Genomic DNA, 17,086 nt, shown 5'->3' on the forward strand with positions numbered 1-17,086 from the left:
TCTTCCGCTTCAGTTTGTGTTGAGGCCCACGTGAAGGCAGTGGCGATAATGCGTTTTTGGCTGTCAACAATGGCGATGGCATAAGTTGATCGGTTTGGATATGGGGATGCGTCCACGTACAGTGTGTCCGGAAAACGCTGGAAGTGGGGGCGGATGTAGTTGGTGTGGGCGGTGCGACGGCCCTCGTGGATGCCTGGGTGCATGTTCAGGGGTAGCGGGGCGACTTAAATGCGGGTGTGTAGTAGGGGGGAAGTCGTGCCAGGCGGTGAAGCTGAGTCGGGGTCGGATAGCCCAGGCGAGCTAAGGTACTACAGCCAGTGGGCGTAAGCTTAAGGCGTTGAAATTGGGATGTTCGTTGAGCTTCGCACAGCTCTGTCCAAGTATTATGTATTACCAAGAGTAAGAACAAGTCAGTAGAGGTGTTTTTGGGGAGGCCGAGTGCAGTTTTGTACGCTCGCCTGATTAAAATGTCCATTGTCTTGTGCTCTGCTGGTTTGAGGGACAGGTAAGGAGCTCCGTATGTAAGGCGACAGATTACAAAAGATTGAACCAGACGGGCAGTTTCAGCTTCTTTGAGACCAGTACGTTGGTGGATGATGCACTTAACTAGTTTTGCCAATTGAGTAACTGTGCGTTGAAGTGCCAGGATGGTGTGCGAGCCTGAGCCGTCTCGTGGGATTGTGAGTCCGAGTACCCTGAGATGGGCTACTACAGGAACGGGGCGAGTCTTTATAGTAAGAACCGGGTCTGGCGTCGGCGCCGTGTATCGTCCCCGAGTTCTCTGCTGAAGGGTTAGCAGTGCGGATTTTTCCTGGGAGCAGGTGAGGCCACATTTAGAGAGATATATGGTAGTGATGCCGATGGCTCGTTGAAGTGATTCTTGTTGTTCGCCCATAGAACCTGAGTTGGTCTATATCGTAAAATCGTCGGCATATATGGCATAGTGAAGGGGTGGGACGGTGTCGATTAGTGGAGGCAGATCTTTGAGAGCTATGTTAAATAGCAAAAGAGAAATGACGGAGCCGTGTGGTGTTCCTCGGGGGAGCGCTGAGAAGGAGGGTGTGCGTAAGTGGGCGATCCCCACTGTAGTGGTGTGGTTGGTAAGGAAAGCTCTCACATAGTTGTATAGTCATGTCCCAACATGGAGAGTGGCCAGGCTGTTTAGTAAGGCGTCGTGGGAAACGTTATCGAACGCTCTCTTGATGTCGAGAGTGAGGATAGAGTGTTTGTGATGCTTCGGAAGGATAGTGAGAAGGTCTTCCTTGAGCTGCAGGAGGGCGTCTTGGGTAGACAGTTGAGGTCGAAAGCCGTACATCGTCGTGGGGAAGAGGTTATCTTCTATGCACCGTCAGGCGATTGTAAACCATGTGTTCAAGCAGCTTCCCGAGGCTACCACCCCCAAGCGTAGGAAACAAATACCTTAACATAAATACCCGAGAAAGTGGAGGAGAGAACATCCCCGCCGGTAGCGCAGTGCAAATCGCACCAGACACGTATTCTGGAGGTCGTGGGTTCTGATCCCACCCCGTGGGCACTTTTCTTCCCTTTCTTTCTGTCTTTAATTAATCTGCACCTGTTTCAACTTTCAACGATAATAAATGACCAACCGCATTCTCCACTTTCCTTTCCTTGGCATTCTTGACTGCCAACTTTTGTCTGTCGTAATTCAACAAGCCCCTGATCTCCCATTGTGATTCGCTATATATATATATATATATATATATATATATATATATATATATATATATATATATATATAACACAGAAATAAGAGTTGGCCGTCAAGAAAACCTTGGAAAGCAAAGGGGAGGATGTGGTAGGTCATTGAAACAGATTACATGCACCAAGATTTTAAAAAAAGAGCAATGGCGTTACTCGAAGGAAACCTAGTGCACAATGTTGCAGTACTGTTGAGAAGCGGGCAGTATTTTGTTATTTAATGAGACTTCACTAATTAATTGTAATTAATTACGTAACTCGAGAATTACTGTCCTAATCACTCAAGTGTCAATGAGGAACTTGTAGGTACCCACGAGAGGGTATTTTCAGTGACGAACTAATTGCCTACTCATTTATTCTGACGGATAAATAAAACCCTCGGAATATGAAAAATACCACGTGACGGCGCTTCCGCGCGCATTGTAAAGCAGCGTCCCCAAATAAGCTGATTGAAAGCAACTGCTTCCCCTGTCATCCGCCCGAAGAGACAGCGCATCACATTGATAATGGCATGCATGGAAGGAGCAGCAACAGCAAGATTCGCAGGGCGCGTTTGCAGATTCGGCACAAACTCGGCCGCTATTTATTCTTTCTTTCTTTTGTTTATTTCATTCTGGCTAACTCAGAGGCAGCCTGTTTGAGGGCGTTGCTTTACGATGCGCGCGGAGGTGCCGTCACGTGGTATCTTTCATATTTCGCGAGTTTTCTTTATCAGTCAGAATAAATGTGTACGCAATTAGTCCTTCGCTGAAAATACCGCAGTTAGATGCCCCTCGTGGGTACCTACAAGTGCCTTATTGACACTTTAGTGATTAGAACAGTACTTCCAGAGTCAGATAATTAATTACAATTAATTAGTACCCGCCGCGGTGGCTCAGTGGCTAAGGCGTTGCGCTGCTGAGCACAAGGTTGCGGATTCGATTCCCGGCCGCGGCGGTCGCTTTCCTGATGGAGGCGAAAAGCAAAAATGCCCGTGTGTACGAGATTTCGGCGCTCGTTAAATATCCCCAGGTGGTCAAAATTAATCCTGAGCCCTCCACTACGGCGTGCCTCATCGCCTGCGTTGTGTCGGCGCGTTAAACCCTACAATCAATCAATCAATCAATCAATCAATCAATCAATCAATCAATCAATCAATCAATCAATCAATCAATCAATCAATGAACAATTAATTAGTTAAGTCTCATTTACGAAAAAAAAAACTGCCTGCTTCTCCACAGTAGTTCGAACATAATGCACTAGGTTTTCTTCGAGTTACGCCATTACTCTTTTTTTAAATCTTGGTGCATGATAGCTGGGACACCCTGTATAGACAGTCTTCCCAGCAGGTTATGTCCCGTGCGGTGCTTTCTAAAGAAGAAGTGTGTGCTCGCCCAGCTCAGACCCCAGTCCCGGTTTACTCCGCTCACTCGGACTCTGCTCTGGCTATACGACGTGACCGTTTGCCGGCGGTTCTGTCCATAAACGTCACCACAATATATACACATTTATATACCAGCTGTGCAAACGTTAGTATCAAAGAATGACTTGTTATCATCCTGTCACTACCTCTGAAGCACACCAGGAGATACAATGTTCTCAAAAAAGCGTAACATATTCTAAGTAAAGATGTAACGCTCTCCCGATTTTAAATAATTATTTATAGGTGATATGACGTTAAAGGCGAAATTGACATATGGAGCACTTGAACGAAGCAAACATGGGTTACTTGGAGCGCCCCTTTACATACATACCCCAAACGCGAAAAAGCCCTAATTCTTTAAGATACGTCTTGGAGGTCCCACGTGACAAATTCGGGGGACAGTCTAACGAATTAGTTACAATGGTGGTTATAAAGACAATCTCATATTAAGGCAATATAACAGGAATTCTGAATACGGACTCACTAGAACTTTCAGAAAAAGAGAAAATAACGTGAAGCATCCGTTCATTGCTATGGGGTAGCCTTAAAAAGCGAGAATCGAGCACTGCTATGAGCTCACATCGAATGCATCGCTGTTTTTCCTAGTTATTCTCTGCTGAAATTATGAAATGAGTGCTTTCCCGAGAAAAAAATATTAAAGGGCGTGTGACTTCTCCTCGGCTGCACGCGTTTTCAAATGTTGCATTTGCATTTTTATTTGTTCAAACGCTCGGTTGCTCTGTGTAGAGACTAGATGCATCTCGCAGGAATAGCAGGGACTGACAAGCGATGACAGGAATATTAAATGGTATATTGTGTATTTTAATGATTGATGAATGGATAATATTTTTCACAAATCGGTGCCATTTGCACGATTCCTAGAAACAACAGGAGTAAAACTTTATTTTTTGCATTCTACTCCATTTATTACTGCTCACGTAAAAAGTTCACACTGCAAATTCAACAGAAAGGACTCAATGTATGTGTTCATTCCCTTTCAAAACATTTAAAAACACTATATATAGGGTAAATGTAAGTATTGTATCATACAATGTGTTTATAACACTGCATGAGTGTCGTTTCCAAAAACATGCCATACGACCCTTCAAATTGTGTCATTTAGTGGCTATCGTCGGAAAAGAAAACGCCATGTACCAGAATGTCAGAAGGATACTGGGCTTCCAGTTATTTACCGGCTTCCTTAAAGGGTGCAAGCGTCCCTGTAGCTCAGGCCAGTCAGAACGTGGGAATAAACGCTTGGAGCTTCGCCACTAGACGCCATGGCGAGCCACTTGAAAGGTCCCTCAAAACACCTTTGGGAGTCGTCTGGCACCGCTCGGCGCCCACCGGTCAGAAAGGGTTCAAACGCCGTCTGTGCTGGCAAGGTACCAACAACGGGCTGCAACCACTCTACCAGTGTAGTATATGTGGGAGGTACCTCGATCTTTCCTGAACGGGGTCTGGTACCGCTGGTCACCCACCAATATAAAAATGGGCACAGGCACCTACCCTTCGAGGGGGTCCAGTGCCTGTAAACGAGTCCATCACGTCGGTCCTGTACCAGGGGTGCAGAATGGGATAGGTACTTCGGTACCGCTGGGTCATCATCATCAGAACCGTCATCATCATCCTGTCTACGCCCACTGCCTGGCAAGGCCTCTCCCATAGATCTCCCATCATCCCGGTCCTGTTCCCGCAAACTTCTTGATCTCATCTGCCCACCTAACTTTCTGCAACCTCCTGCCCCGTTTGCCTTCCCTGGATCATAGGTGTAACGTTAAGGGACAAGAAGAGAGCGGAGTGGGTCAGGGAACAAACGCATGTTCAGAACATATTAGTAGATAAGACGAAATGGGTGTGGCAGGGCATGTAATGCGAAGGTAAGATAACCGTTGGTCACCGCTGGGTACCAAAAGGTAAAACTAGTGGAAGACCCCTAGAACAGGGGATCAAGCGATTGGGAATCCACCCAACTTTGCCGTGAAATGCCTAGAGGGAAGTGCTCCTAAGTTCTACCCTGCAGCGATGGCGCAGACGTATAGCCCTCGCCTCGTATGTGGAACGTAGTTTCTTCTAATCTGCGAAATGCCAGACACCTTCTGGTTTTTTGTGGGTACATGCGTCCGTGGTCGAGTCTAGACGTTTGAGAGGGAACTCCCGCCTGATACCCTCGGTAAGGGGCCGCTGACAAGGCAAGAGCCATAGATACACTAGATAGAAATGACCTGCCGCGGTTCCCGGCCATACACAACACAGGATTGCCGGGGGTGAAAGAGTCTAGGGACTTTCCTGCTTACGACCGGCTTTATCCTGCCGCAGTCGGTTGAATAGTTGAGCATTCACTGAGGCTTCGAGAGGCAGCATGTGCATTCTTGTGCCATAGGCGCCAGGCACCAACCGGTAATGTAGATGCAAGTGACTTCCCGGCCTCGTTGTCGGCCTTTGTGCGGGAGGACGTTGGCCCGTCTTGTACGGGAATTTGCTCCTCTAGAACAGGACGGCTGGAAAATGCAACCTTTTTTGCCTCTTTTCAGGGGCTGGCTACAGATCCAACTCATCGATGTCCCCACGTTACTAAAGAAAAAGCGAGTACTGAAATGTGTTGCGATGTAAAAAAATAAATCAATAAAAGGCATTCGCAAAATAAACCGCTAAAACCCACAATACAACCGCCATTGGAGGCAAGCCGCCTCCGTCTCCTCAAGCTCGACGTCCTTCGCTCCGATAGTACATGCCCTATTTGCCCCACATCAAGTTGTGAAAGCGTTGAGTGAACAGTCGAACTCGGGCGTTCAGAATCCTGCTGCAACAAAACGTCTTTTAAACGGAAGAGCTGTTTTATCCTTCTTTTTTGTTTTCAGGGTTATTTTCTCTCTTCATCCGGGCTCACAGTTCGTTTCAATCAGTTTCATTCGGTTGGGGTAGGGAGGGGGGATGGAGGGGCTTAAACGCTCCTTTGAAAGTCACTACCTGCATGCCGGACACGGTGAGCTGGTACAGGTTTTCACCGCATATGTGAATAGATCAGTTATCTCATATGGTTTGTAACCTTTTGCCAGTTCGCGACCTCTCACAGGACCTCAGCGATCTTCATGAGGTTTTAAAATTGAAATACGCAGTAAGACGCTGTTCAAGCAGAGTAAGCTGGACCTCATGCATCGGGTTTCAACTTACGACAATTTGTTTGGCAAGAAAATGAACGCATAAACAGAAAGCACAATGACATATTACTGCAACTTCTGGCAAATTTGGTTTGTTCTAAACCTCGCTTTTATTTCCCCAAGAGCTCGTGGTGTACAGGTCCGAGTGCTTGTGGTATTAGGTCGAAATCTTCGGCAATTGTTTCACCACTTACACCTTTCGTAACTATGAAAGAACCATCTACAATAAAGTACGCATTGGTTCTGTTGCGTGGCACGAGAATATTCATGTCATTAATCGCGCCAATGCCGATATATTCTATATGTTCGTCAGCTTCATTCCTATATATGGCTACGATGAATCCAGTGACTTCAACTTCAGCGGTCCAAGGAATTTCCTGTACATGAAAAAGAAAAAAAAAATAATAAGGCATGCGGACGCAGTATTCAGGTCAATTTTGAAATTATATACTTTACGAGTAAAGAGGAAAAAGGATTTTTCGAGAGGATATTAATAATATCGTGGTGGGTAGAATGAGGCACTGCTGTTTATTGCAAAAATAAATGTATGCGGAAAAGTAAAGACGAGCGATTTGATCAAACATTGCGTTGTGCGGAGTAGCTTAACTTACGAACCAGGCTGTATGAATCACCTTTGCGGTAGTCATTTTAAAAGCAGCTAACCAAAACCATCATATTAGTACCACAGAACTCTAGCCTTATCAGCCTTGTTTGAGAAAACACAGGTCTGCTATCTACATAAAGTAAGCTTCTTGCACTTAAAGGGACTCTGCAACACTCTGTTCAACTTTTTTTGCTTTCAACTTTTTTTTGTTTTAACTTTTTCAACGTAAATGCTTGCAGAACATAGTCCCCCAACACACCCAGTACTTAGCTTAGGGGGTCGCAAAGTACCTCAGCAAAAATTACTGCTCTAGGCCCCCCAGATAACTTGAAAAGTCGCTCAAGAGATTTTTCTCTCTTTCCCGATCTTGACGTTCTTCGAAAGCCCGAATTACGGCACTAAGACCATGTAACGTCTGTTGGTCGGTTTTCCTTCAGTTGCAGCAAGGAACGCTTGTCGATAGCAACTTTAAAAAGAAAGCCACAAAAACAAAGCAGAAACGAAAGGCCTATCTGGTGCGACGAGCAAATCGCGCAGTGCCGCCCCGTGCGGGTGATAACTATCCCTTTCGCAGTGGTTCCAGACGCGAAGAAAAGAGTGAAAGTGTTTATCTAAAGTGTTGCAGGATACCTTTAACCTACGACGTGTTTTACGAAGCAAGCCCACAGGCATATTCCTGCTCTTGCATAGTGTGACTACCGTGTCAAGGCTAGATATGTCTGATCTTCAGCTACAAATGTAATTTGCCTCTTTAGGTATGTTCTACATGACAGATTCATTCGAATACTAGAGTGTGCAAACATCGTAGCAAGATAAAAAGCTTCTCTGACATGCAAACTTAGTAGTTAAAAGAATAACCTAGATGTTTCATTCTTGTCTTCCTATTAAACAGACAGCTCAGTCATATTTTTATAGAACGCTCTAAATTAATATGGTGAGTCGTTTTTAGGCGGCGTGCTTACAGAAATATGAAAAAGTCCGCTTTCGTGCACATAAAAAACGCTGTTACTTGTTTGGCTTTAAGTACCGTAACAAATGGAAAACTGGTAGTATAATGCTAACTTGCATAGTGTTTTAACGAAATAAGTGCAACACATGTAATTAACATGTCGTTGAAACAGTGCAGGGATGATAACTAAAGGAAGAGCGGACATGCGCTATGTAGGTTTTTGGACCCCAACCCTTCTCTGTTTCACCGACATGTCATCTAACCAAGCAGGAGTGAAACAGCATATTTGTAAATATAAGAATTGGTAATTGTATTCGCGTTAAGCTTTTTGATTTGCCCAGCAAGCTGCCAAAACATTTTCTGGCGGAGAATAAAAAACTGCCCTATTGCTTGTAGAGAAAGTGCTTTAAAGTATAGTGTACCATTGTGTCTTCGGATATGTGCCACGTTACGTGCGTGGATTTTTCAGGGGGTACCGTGATCACTTGCTTCACTGTGAGCTCTTCTGTCGTGGAAGTTGTTGTAGCACTGTCCTTCTTCGTGTCGATGTGCATCTTCAGGGATACAGCTCCAGTAAGGAGTAATGGCACGCTGGCTTCCACAGATACCGACACGCCAGTGCCAACCATGTTAAAAGTACGAGATGTTATTTCGGTTGTATGTGACGTCTTGTGGGCGAACGTCACCTGGAGCGAACTCGTGGGCTGCCCGTTGTGGAACCATTCATCTATGACTTTAAGGGGTTTACGCTGAAGGCTTTTCGCCCCATCGACAAACGCCTTTGCTTTCGCAGGGTGTATCTTAACTGCTGTCCTGCAATGTCAATAGTTTAAAAGAAAGAAAGACATTGGCTTCAGTTGTCAAATAATTATACTTAAAACATGTCGTGTATATGTTAATGTCCTCAATCAATCAATCAATCAATCAATCAATCAATCAATCAATCAATCAATCAATCAATCAACCAATCAATCAATCAATCAATCGGTCAATCGGTCAATCAATCAATCAATCAATCAATCAATCAATCAATCAATCAATCAATCGTAGCAATGCTAGTATCTGAAGATGCACGCTGTATCAACACTGACGTCAAACTTCAGTCAACTGGTATCGCTGTGGTGGTACGTAAGTGCGTGTCCACCAAGATGTTCTTTAAACATAGTGAATGTCGTAAGATTATGGCAGCACACTTTACAATTTATTAGGACGCTAATAATTGAATAGTTATGTTTACGAAATTGTTTTAAACGGTGTAATTAGTGGAACATTCTACTTTTTTGTCCATATGGCGTAACCATGCATGCCGTGGGTACCTTGTCGCCAAAATGAACAGATAGAACTATTATTTTAAAGCACCACTACGATTTGACCCCATGCCCACACAAGCTCAAACAAGAACATGACCGCTGCACGATAATTTCTTTCTGTTTAAATGCAAGCACATAGTAATGCACAACCCCTCCCTGTTATCAGGAGGCGTGCTTCGTGATGTCTATTTCTAAAACCCGGTGTTGCGAATGCAAGTATATAAATCCGATTTAGTGTCGCCACTTCCATATAGCGTAACAGCCGGCGTATTTTGCCCGTGCGAACTCCTATAATGGCTACCGTGTCGCATCGGTTTAGCGAAAAACTCAAAGGGGTTTTGAGACGCGTTTTAAAAATATCAAAAGAGAAATGGTAGGAGTTCCCGTCGAATAGTTGAGGGGATGCGAAGTACACATCTTTGCTCAATCGCATAAAGCTATTGCTTTTAAGTGACCGTTTGTCTCGTTTGATAAAATTAGTCTGGGTGATATGGCAAGTACGTGTTTAAAAATTGGCGGCAAAGAGAATCGATACAAGCTCACACAGAAAAAAAACGACCAAGAGATAGCCTTGGTTCAAGGCTTCGGCTCGAGTGGTGCCGGCCACAACGGGATTAATAAAAGAAGACGCCGGCTCACGCTGTTCGTTCGAGCGGTACCAGTAATTACGTTCGAGTTATTGAAAGCATGCTGGTGTGATTGCCGCTTCCTGCAACAGTCACGCTTGGGACGTGAAGCGGGAAAGGAGGTCCAATCCTCTGCTGCTAATGGCTTAAGTCTCACCTTTTGGGCGGTTGGAGTAGCTGCGATTGTTTACACTACCATATTCTTGAGTCGCCCATGCGCTCAATTTGCTAGGGCCAAGGACTCCTCGACGTAAGGTAAAGGTCAGCAAAATAAACTCATTCTAGTGGTATCTGTGTCTGTATCTGTACTGTATCTGTACATGTGTCTGTACTATTTTCGGGCCGTGTGCACAGAAGCACTGGGAAAACCCCGCAGCCGTTCTGGCTCCTGTATATAAAACCCACCCTCTCGGTATATACATTCATTCGTTTTGGAGGAGCGAACCCATCTTGTCGCCCTGTCGAGTCCTGCTGTAAACTCGCCCGTAATGGCATTGTTTCTGTATCATCGCAGTTCACCTCTCGCCATGCAGCAAACCGGTCAAGTTTGCCTTCGGCTTCTTGTCGTCCACAATAAGGCAGCATCTTTAGCTGGCCGCTCGACCACCACACTACCACACGAAACGGAGGCGATGAAGCCCGGTTCGGGGACACCTTCCCAAATGCAACAGTATCCTTGGTTCGACGAACATGCGCTCGAAGCACGCGGCGAACGCTGGAGCTTTTTTATGGGGGGTGCGGGGGGACAATATTGGCCAATCTCCCTAAGTGGGTATACTTTGCTCGACCAGAGTCCCTCAATGCTTTTCGAGAGACTCTGGCTTGACTAAAGTGCGCTCGAGCACGCTTGCACAGGCGCTCTGAATTTTCTTGGTATTTTTACTGCGGACACCATACACAAACGATTCGATCAACAGCTTCGCTGTTAAGCATGCTGCGCGGGCAATAAAGGGCGTTGCTGGACAACGTCCAGGGGCATGGACACTGCTAGGCACAGCGGCGGAAGTATGCACGCGGAAACGGCACAGGATTCAACGAGTAGGACAGTATGGGGAGGATAGCCACGTTCAGTTTTACGGGGCCCTATCCCCCTGGATTAGTGCAGCGTATCGCCTCTGTCGCTTTTATCGTATGGCAAAAGTTTCAAAAAATGGACGGACCAAGCTGGTCAAGTACTTCGACCTATATCCATGCTCAGCGCCCCGCTAATCGGTTTAACGAAGGCGTACATGACATAAAGGTCGGCTTGCTACTGTTAGCTCCGATATGGTAGCCGAATCATGAAAGCCGGTCCTGGCTGAACTAATTAAAAATGTAAGATAACCAAGAGCAACCAAGCGGATCTCCTCCCGCTCGAGCGCTAGCACTCGAATTCACCTTAGCGAAACGAATTTCAATTTTCTTTTGCTTTGAAATGAGCGGTAACCCCCTGTATTTCACACCGTATTCCTGCCGCTTGGCGGTTTACATCGGGGTCGAAATAAGGCATGAAATAGCTAAAAAAATGGTCTTCCTAAGTAATCAGATGGATGCTCTTAAATACCAGGGTTTGTTTATGTAGATGTTTAATTTCTTGTATTAGGGTTGCTGGACATTCGTCAGCCTTCAGAAAGCTTATATTCTATTCTGTTTTTAAGTTTTATGGTAAAAACAAGCATTACAATGTGTTCAGGTGTTTGTTTACTCACATGCCTGGTAGCCGACGATCATTCGTCGTTTCACCGTAAATGTCAATGTCGTGCAACCAAAACCCCCTCGGTGCTTTCGCCCGAACAGCCTTCATCAGTTCGACATCGAAGTGCACTTTCGATACTCTGTCTTCGGCTGAGTAAAAGTGCAAATAACTATTAATCTTCTGAATATAATTAGGAGAAAACATGACTATGTGAGCAACAGTCATCAGGAATGAACAGCAAGATGTTTGTAAGAGAAAAAGCCTGAACCCTCTAGAGGCACTTAAAACTTTAAAAACAGTGCCGTTAAAGCATTCACTCCGTAAAGGAAGCTGCATCACAGTATCAAGTTATCTGTGGATAAAAAAGCCGTGAGAGATAGTGCCAACGTCGAATATACGCCTTCATTCCATGGTACAATAAAAGTTGCATACTGTGAATTACACTGCGACGTTCCGTTTGAGACGTGCCCAGAACTGTGCCAGCGTATAACATTTAATAACATTTACGCAGGCATGTCACAAACAAATTGGCAGGCCCTAAGTTATGGTGCATTTTAAGAAGTACCTGTAGTGTCAAACGTAATGCCGGCGTCACCAAACGTTACCGACAGTTGCGCTGAAAATCGCAACGCTACCCACCAATCCATTTCCAAAATTTCGCAGGTGGCATTGTAATTTATCTGCAGTCGACCCCGAAGAGGCTTGTATAGAGGTGAGGCAGTAAATATACACGCTGTACAGAGGCAGTTGTTTTAAAGCAAAGCTTTTTACCTCTACCCCCCAAGGGTTCTTTCGCGACCGTTGGTGTCACCAGAAAACTCCAGCGAACAAATAAAAGAATTTACTGGCATTGCCGGGAATCGAACCTGGAACTAACACACTAACAAAGCGAGAGCGCGTTGTCTTACCGATTAAGCTACGAGCCCACGCGAAGACGGAGAAGACAGGTGGTGTACTCACCAAGCACATCTACGGGTTTACCCCCTGCGTTCTCGCTAAATGCCACGTGAAAGCGTCACGCGACCACTCACGCACGTCTAGCGGCCCTGTGCGCACCTTGCTCACGTGCTAAGAGTTAAAAAAATTAAAGGAAGCTCACACCAATGCATAGCATCTCACTTCTAGTACGGCAATGTGCTAAAAACTGTGGCCTCCAGTGTTCAGGTAAAAAATCACAGTTTCTTGTCGTCCGCCCTGACGACAAATCAAGGAATACATTCAAATACTCCTTGATGGCCAGGCCATCACCACAAGCACCAGCATCAAGATCCTGGGCCTAAATCTCGAGGCTAACACCAACAGTGACGTCTCCTTGCAGCGCCTCAAAAACAGCAATAATCAAATCATACACATGATCAGGCGAGTTGCCACCAAGAAGCGAGGTCTAAAGGAATCCGGTACCTTTCGATTAATTGAAGCTTTTGTCCTCTCGAGAGTCACTAACGTCAACCCCCTGTCTTCTTCTCGACAAGGAAGGCAGAGACATGCTTTATATAATAATTGGAAAGGCGGTCGAGCAGGCCATTGGTCTTCTCATGAGTACGTCCACACAGAGGCTCCTTAGCACGGGGCTCCACAACACGGTGGAAGAGCTGACAGAAGGCCGTCTTTCTAACCAGGAGGTCCTACTCAGAACTGCGGTGCGTAACTACATGCTTCACCAGATGGTCCGGGCAGCCCAGAATGTCACTCCGCTTGACGTACTCCTTTACTCTTGGCGACTAAAACTAAAGGTGCTCCGTTTGCTTAGAAATATGAACCCCTCACGTGACGAGGGTCACCGGAAAGCACGGGCTCAAGCGCTAAACACCACCCTCGGTGGGGATCATGCAATTATCTACACAGACGCTTCCAAACATCGAGGGCAGCAATACGCCATCATCGTAGCTACCTCCAGAACCGACCTCTTTGCGTGTACCTCGCTTAGGACCTAAGACATGATGGCAGCAGAAGAGGCAGCCATCACTTTGGCTCTCACTCAACCGGGGGTTCGGAGAGTAGTCACCGATTCCCAGCAAGACTACTGGAATTACCAGTCTGGTTGGGTGTCCTGACCTGCACTGCGCGTGCTAAAAAACCACTCCCCAGACGGTTCCATTCAGCTCATCTGGACACCCCCTCACGCTTCAATGGAGGCCAACAAATACACTCACCCAACAAGCCTGCGCTTTTATCTCCCGTGCTATGGAGCTGCACGAGCACAGTCACACGCTTGTCACGTTCAGGGAGATAACCCAGCATTATAACCTTGTGAGACAGACCGTACCTTCGCCTTACCCGGCCTTTCCAGAGAACAACAAACTACCCTACGGCTCATACAATCCGGGCTTCTTCCCACAGCCTACGCGTCTTCACTTAAAGCATCCGAATCGCTACGACGCTGAATGTAAATTTTGCTCAGAAATAGGAACACTCCGCCCCGTAATCGGTGTGTGCGACTTTAGCCCTGAGCACCCTCCTCTCTTTCCGTCAACTACCCAACAAGAGCAATGGGAGATGCTGCTGTCCAGGCCCTCTCTACCTACCCAGCTTCAGCTGGTGGACAGAACACAGGCCGCGCGGATTGTATACGGGCCCCACAGAAGAAGGAATCACTCCCCAGGGCTGCACTCTGGGCCGTTCAGAAATCTGAATAGAAGTATTTCTTCCTCCTTCTCCTCCTTCTCTGCCGCAAATCTCGTCGCCCCGTCCGGGGGGCAGAGACCGCGAAGTCAGATCGTCTAACAGCGGGTTGGAGCTTACTTTAACTTTATAAAAAAAGTTTCCACTCTTCTGCTACACCAATACAACTCAACCAAACACCGTTCATGCATCATGCATTGATTTAACCTTACCAAGAATATCTCTTTGAAGTAATAAATGGTGTGGTTAAGTGCATTTCACTTCTCTATGGTTTTAATTTTTGTAGAGCGATATGAGTGAATTTAAGTGACGTCGCATGGGTAATCGTTATGGGTGCCGTCTACAGCTTTGCTTTCCAACCACATTCACGGGGTGGATTGGCGCGATTTTTTTGGAACCTTAGAATTATGCCGAAATTTTGAGTTAACCGTGTACGAAGAGGTTCTGCTGTTTTGCTTTGTTTTATTTCTATTTCAATATTTCTTGCAGGCACACATTGTCTAGGATGAGAAGAATAAAGGCAGGAAACTCTACAGAGTCAGAATTGCATAATTTGAAGTATGCTGTATACAGAAGCACAACCTTAGTGACGAAAATAATAAAATACGTTTCAAATAGAGGGCGCTTACGATAATGGTTCGCACTAAAATTATACCTGGTTCTCATTTTACAAACGTTTCTTCAGGCTGCTTACACAGAAATACTTACTCACGCTCAATCGGTCGCCGCCTTGCAGAAAATTTGACTGTAAGCGTCACACACTTTCATGAAAAGGTATTAAGAAATAAAAAAAACATTCCGCGTATGTTTGCATTTCCTTTGTGTACAGTTTGGCACCGCAAGCAATAGGCCACAAATGTTATATACTTTGTGCGTGGTTTTTGCCTCTCTATGCAGGCATCGTTTTTTTTTAGTACAGGCAGCTGCAGCAAAACTAAACTGGCAGAGGGGCACTTACCAGACGTTATATGCATCTGAAAGAGAGCACAAGAAAGCATTTTGTGACGAGAAATAATGCGGTGAACTAGGTACATGTGTCTCGAAGAGCTCACTTTTAAACACAGGGGTACCACCGTTAAAGTGAACACCGGTCATATTCGTATTCTTTCCTTCGTATGACGATTTTGCCTGAGCATTTCAAAACCCTTAGTCAGTTGATTAGTGCTGTTATCAACTCCGTTTAACAAGAAGCTCACCATCATTTCCAACAAAACACAAATACCCACGGAGGTTCGGCTCATTACGCTTAATTACAACCTAGATGGGGATGCCCAAAAATTGATCCCAAAGGAAGACGGCTTTTCATTATCAACAGCGCTAGCTTACCTGGCTGGTTATATTATGAAATCCCACACATATATGTCTCCCACACAACACCTTAATTTCACCAGAAGTCGTCAGAACATGGTGGTGAGACGAAAACAATAGGTTATGAGCTCAGAAATGCCGTGGGCGTGAGCGAAAAAAAATGACAGCAGCAAGTTTTGCTTTGCCACTGAAACGAACTGTTGTTTCTTTTTTCTTGCTTTCATTTAAGAATAAAACTGTTTTAATCAAGATGGAGCAAGAGACGCGTGGCACAGAATTTACTTTCATCAGGGTAGCCTGGGCAAGCTGGTTATTCATAGGGACAGCGCCTGCGTTGCCTGCTTTTTTTTCTCGACTTCGTCCTGAGCGCAGAATAATGTCGCCCGTACTTTAACCTCCACAACTACACGCACGGGAGCGGACTGATAGAACCTGTATTTAGAAACTTGGGTCTTCTAAAGATATATTTGTAGATGCGTGGAGCTGTAACCTTACATTTTTTCTAATACTAATGCGCCCAGCAGTTACCATAATTCCCATTATTCCCATTAGTTCCAAGTATACATGCACTTCGAACGCAACACATTTGAAGACTGGGCATGGGACAAAACTAAGAACAAGTGCTCGTCCAGTTTTGTCTAAAGTGGCAAAAATCCTTTGTAAGGACACCCCTGGTTGCGAGTCGGGAGGACGGGGGTCAGAGGCGGGGGGGGAAGAGGGGGGGAATAGAAGCAGTCAATTTGAAACAAAACGACAGGCACATAAACCGGCGGCGATATGACTTTCATACAACCGGTCTGAGTACGAATGTGTGGCGCTATACTCCGACTCATTTTGCAATACAAAGTTGGGTACTGGAAGCCTGTCACTTTCAAAAGCAGTCATGTCCAGATATAAATTGTTGTTCGCCTGAAATATAGTCCACAGTGGATATCCGCTGTGTGCGTCTTGCTTGGAGTGCTCTTTGGGGTTTAGCCGGACGTTCTTGACACGACATGTTATGGTATATGGAAAAGGACTTGGCCGAGGCCGCGTGTGTTTTCATTTTTTTGTCCCTGACGTTGAATTCAGATGCGACGTTGAATTCAGATGCGATGGATGAGATGCGTTAGCTCGGTGACTTTGAAATGCAGTGAATGGGTTAGTGCGGCTCGAAGCGAAGAACCAAGAGGGCGGAGTGTAGTCACTTGTGTGATAAGGGTGGAAGCAACATAGTGGCTGATGTGTCTGGGCGTGGTTGGGCAGGTCGTTCACAGAGGCAGGCTCGGGAAATACGAGGGGCAGTTTGTGTGGGGCACAAGTGAAGCCTCTTCGCATGACGCAGCAAAATTTTTCGCTTGAAGCGAACGGCAGATGGTGGCGAGCTCCAATGTTCATATAAATCGGCAGTCTGTAGTACAGTTGAAGCCAAGGTACATTGTGGCCGACGTACACACACAAGAAAACCTTTGCGCCCGTCTCATGAAATCCTTTTGGTTTAAGCATGTCAGATATGCGATAACCACGCACGTATACATTATACTGAATGAGGTACACCTTGGCAATGTATCTAATCAGCTGTTCCTTGGGCCAAGCTAAAAAATCTCACGTGAAAAGCCGTGGGGACGACCACACGTGCGGAAGCGTTGGGCGTTGGTTGACTCCGATTTTTTTCTTTTTTCTATGAGTGCGCATGCTTCAAGCGTACATTCAGACGTCGGTCAGTCCGAC

This window comes from Haemaphysalis longicornis, unplaced genomic scaffold (genome assembly GCF_048455015.1).
Source record: "Haemaphysalis longicornis isolate Haplotype H1 unplaced genomic scaffold, Haemaphysalis longicornis Haplotype H1 scaffold_2, whole genome shotgun sequence".
Classification (NCBI taxonomy): Eukaryota; Metazoa; Arthropoda; class Arachnida; order Ixodida; family Ixodidae; genus Haemaphysalis; species Haemaphysalis longicornis.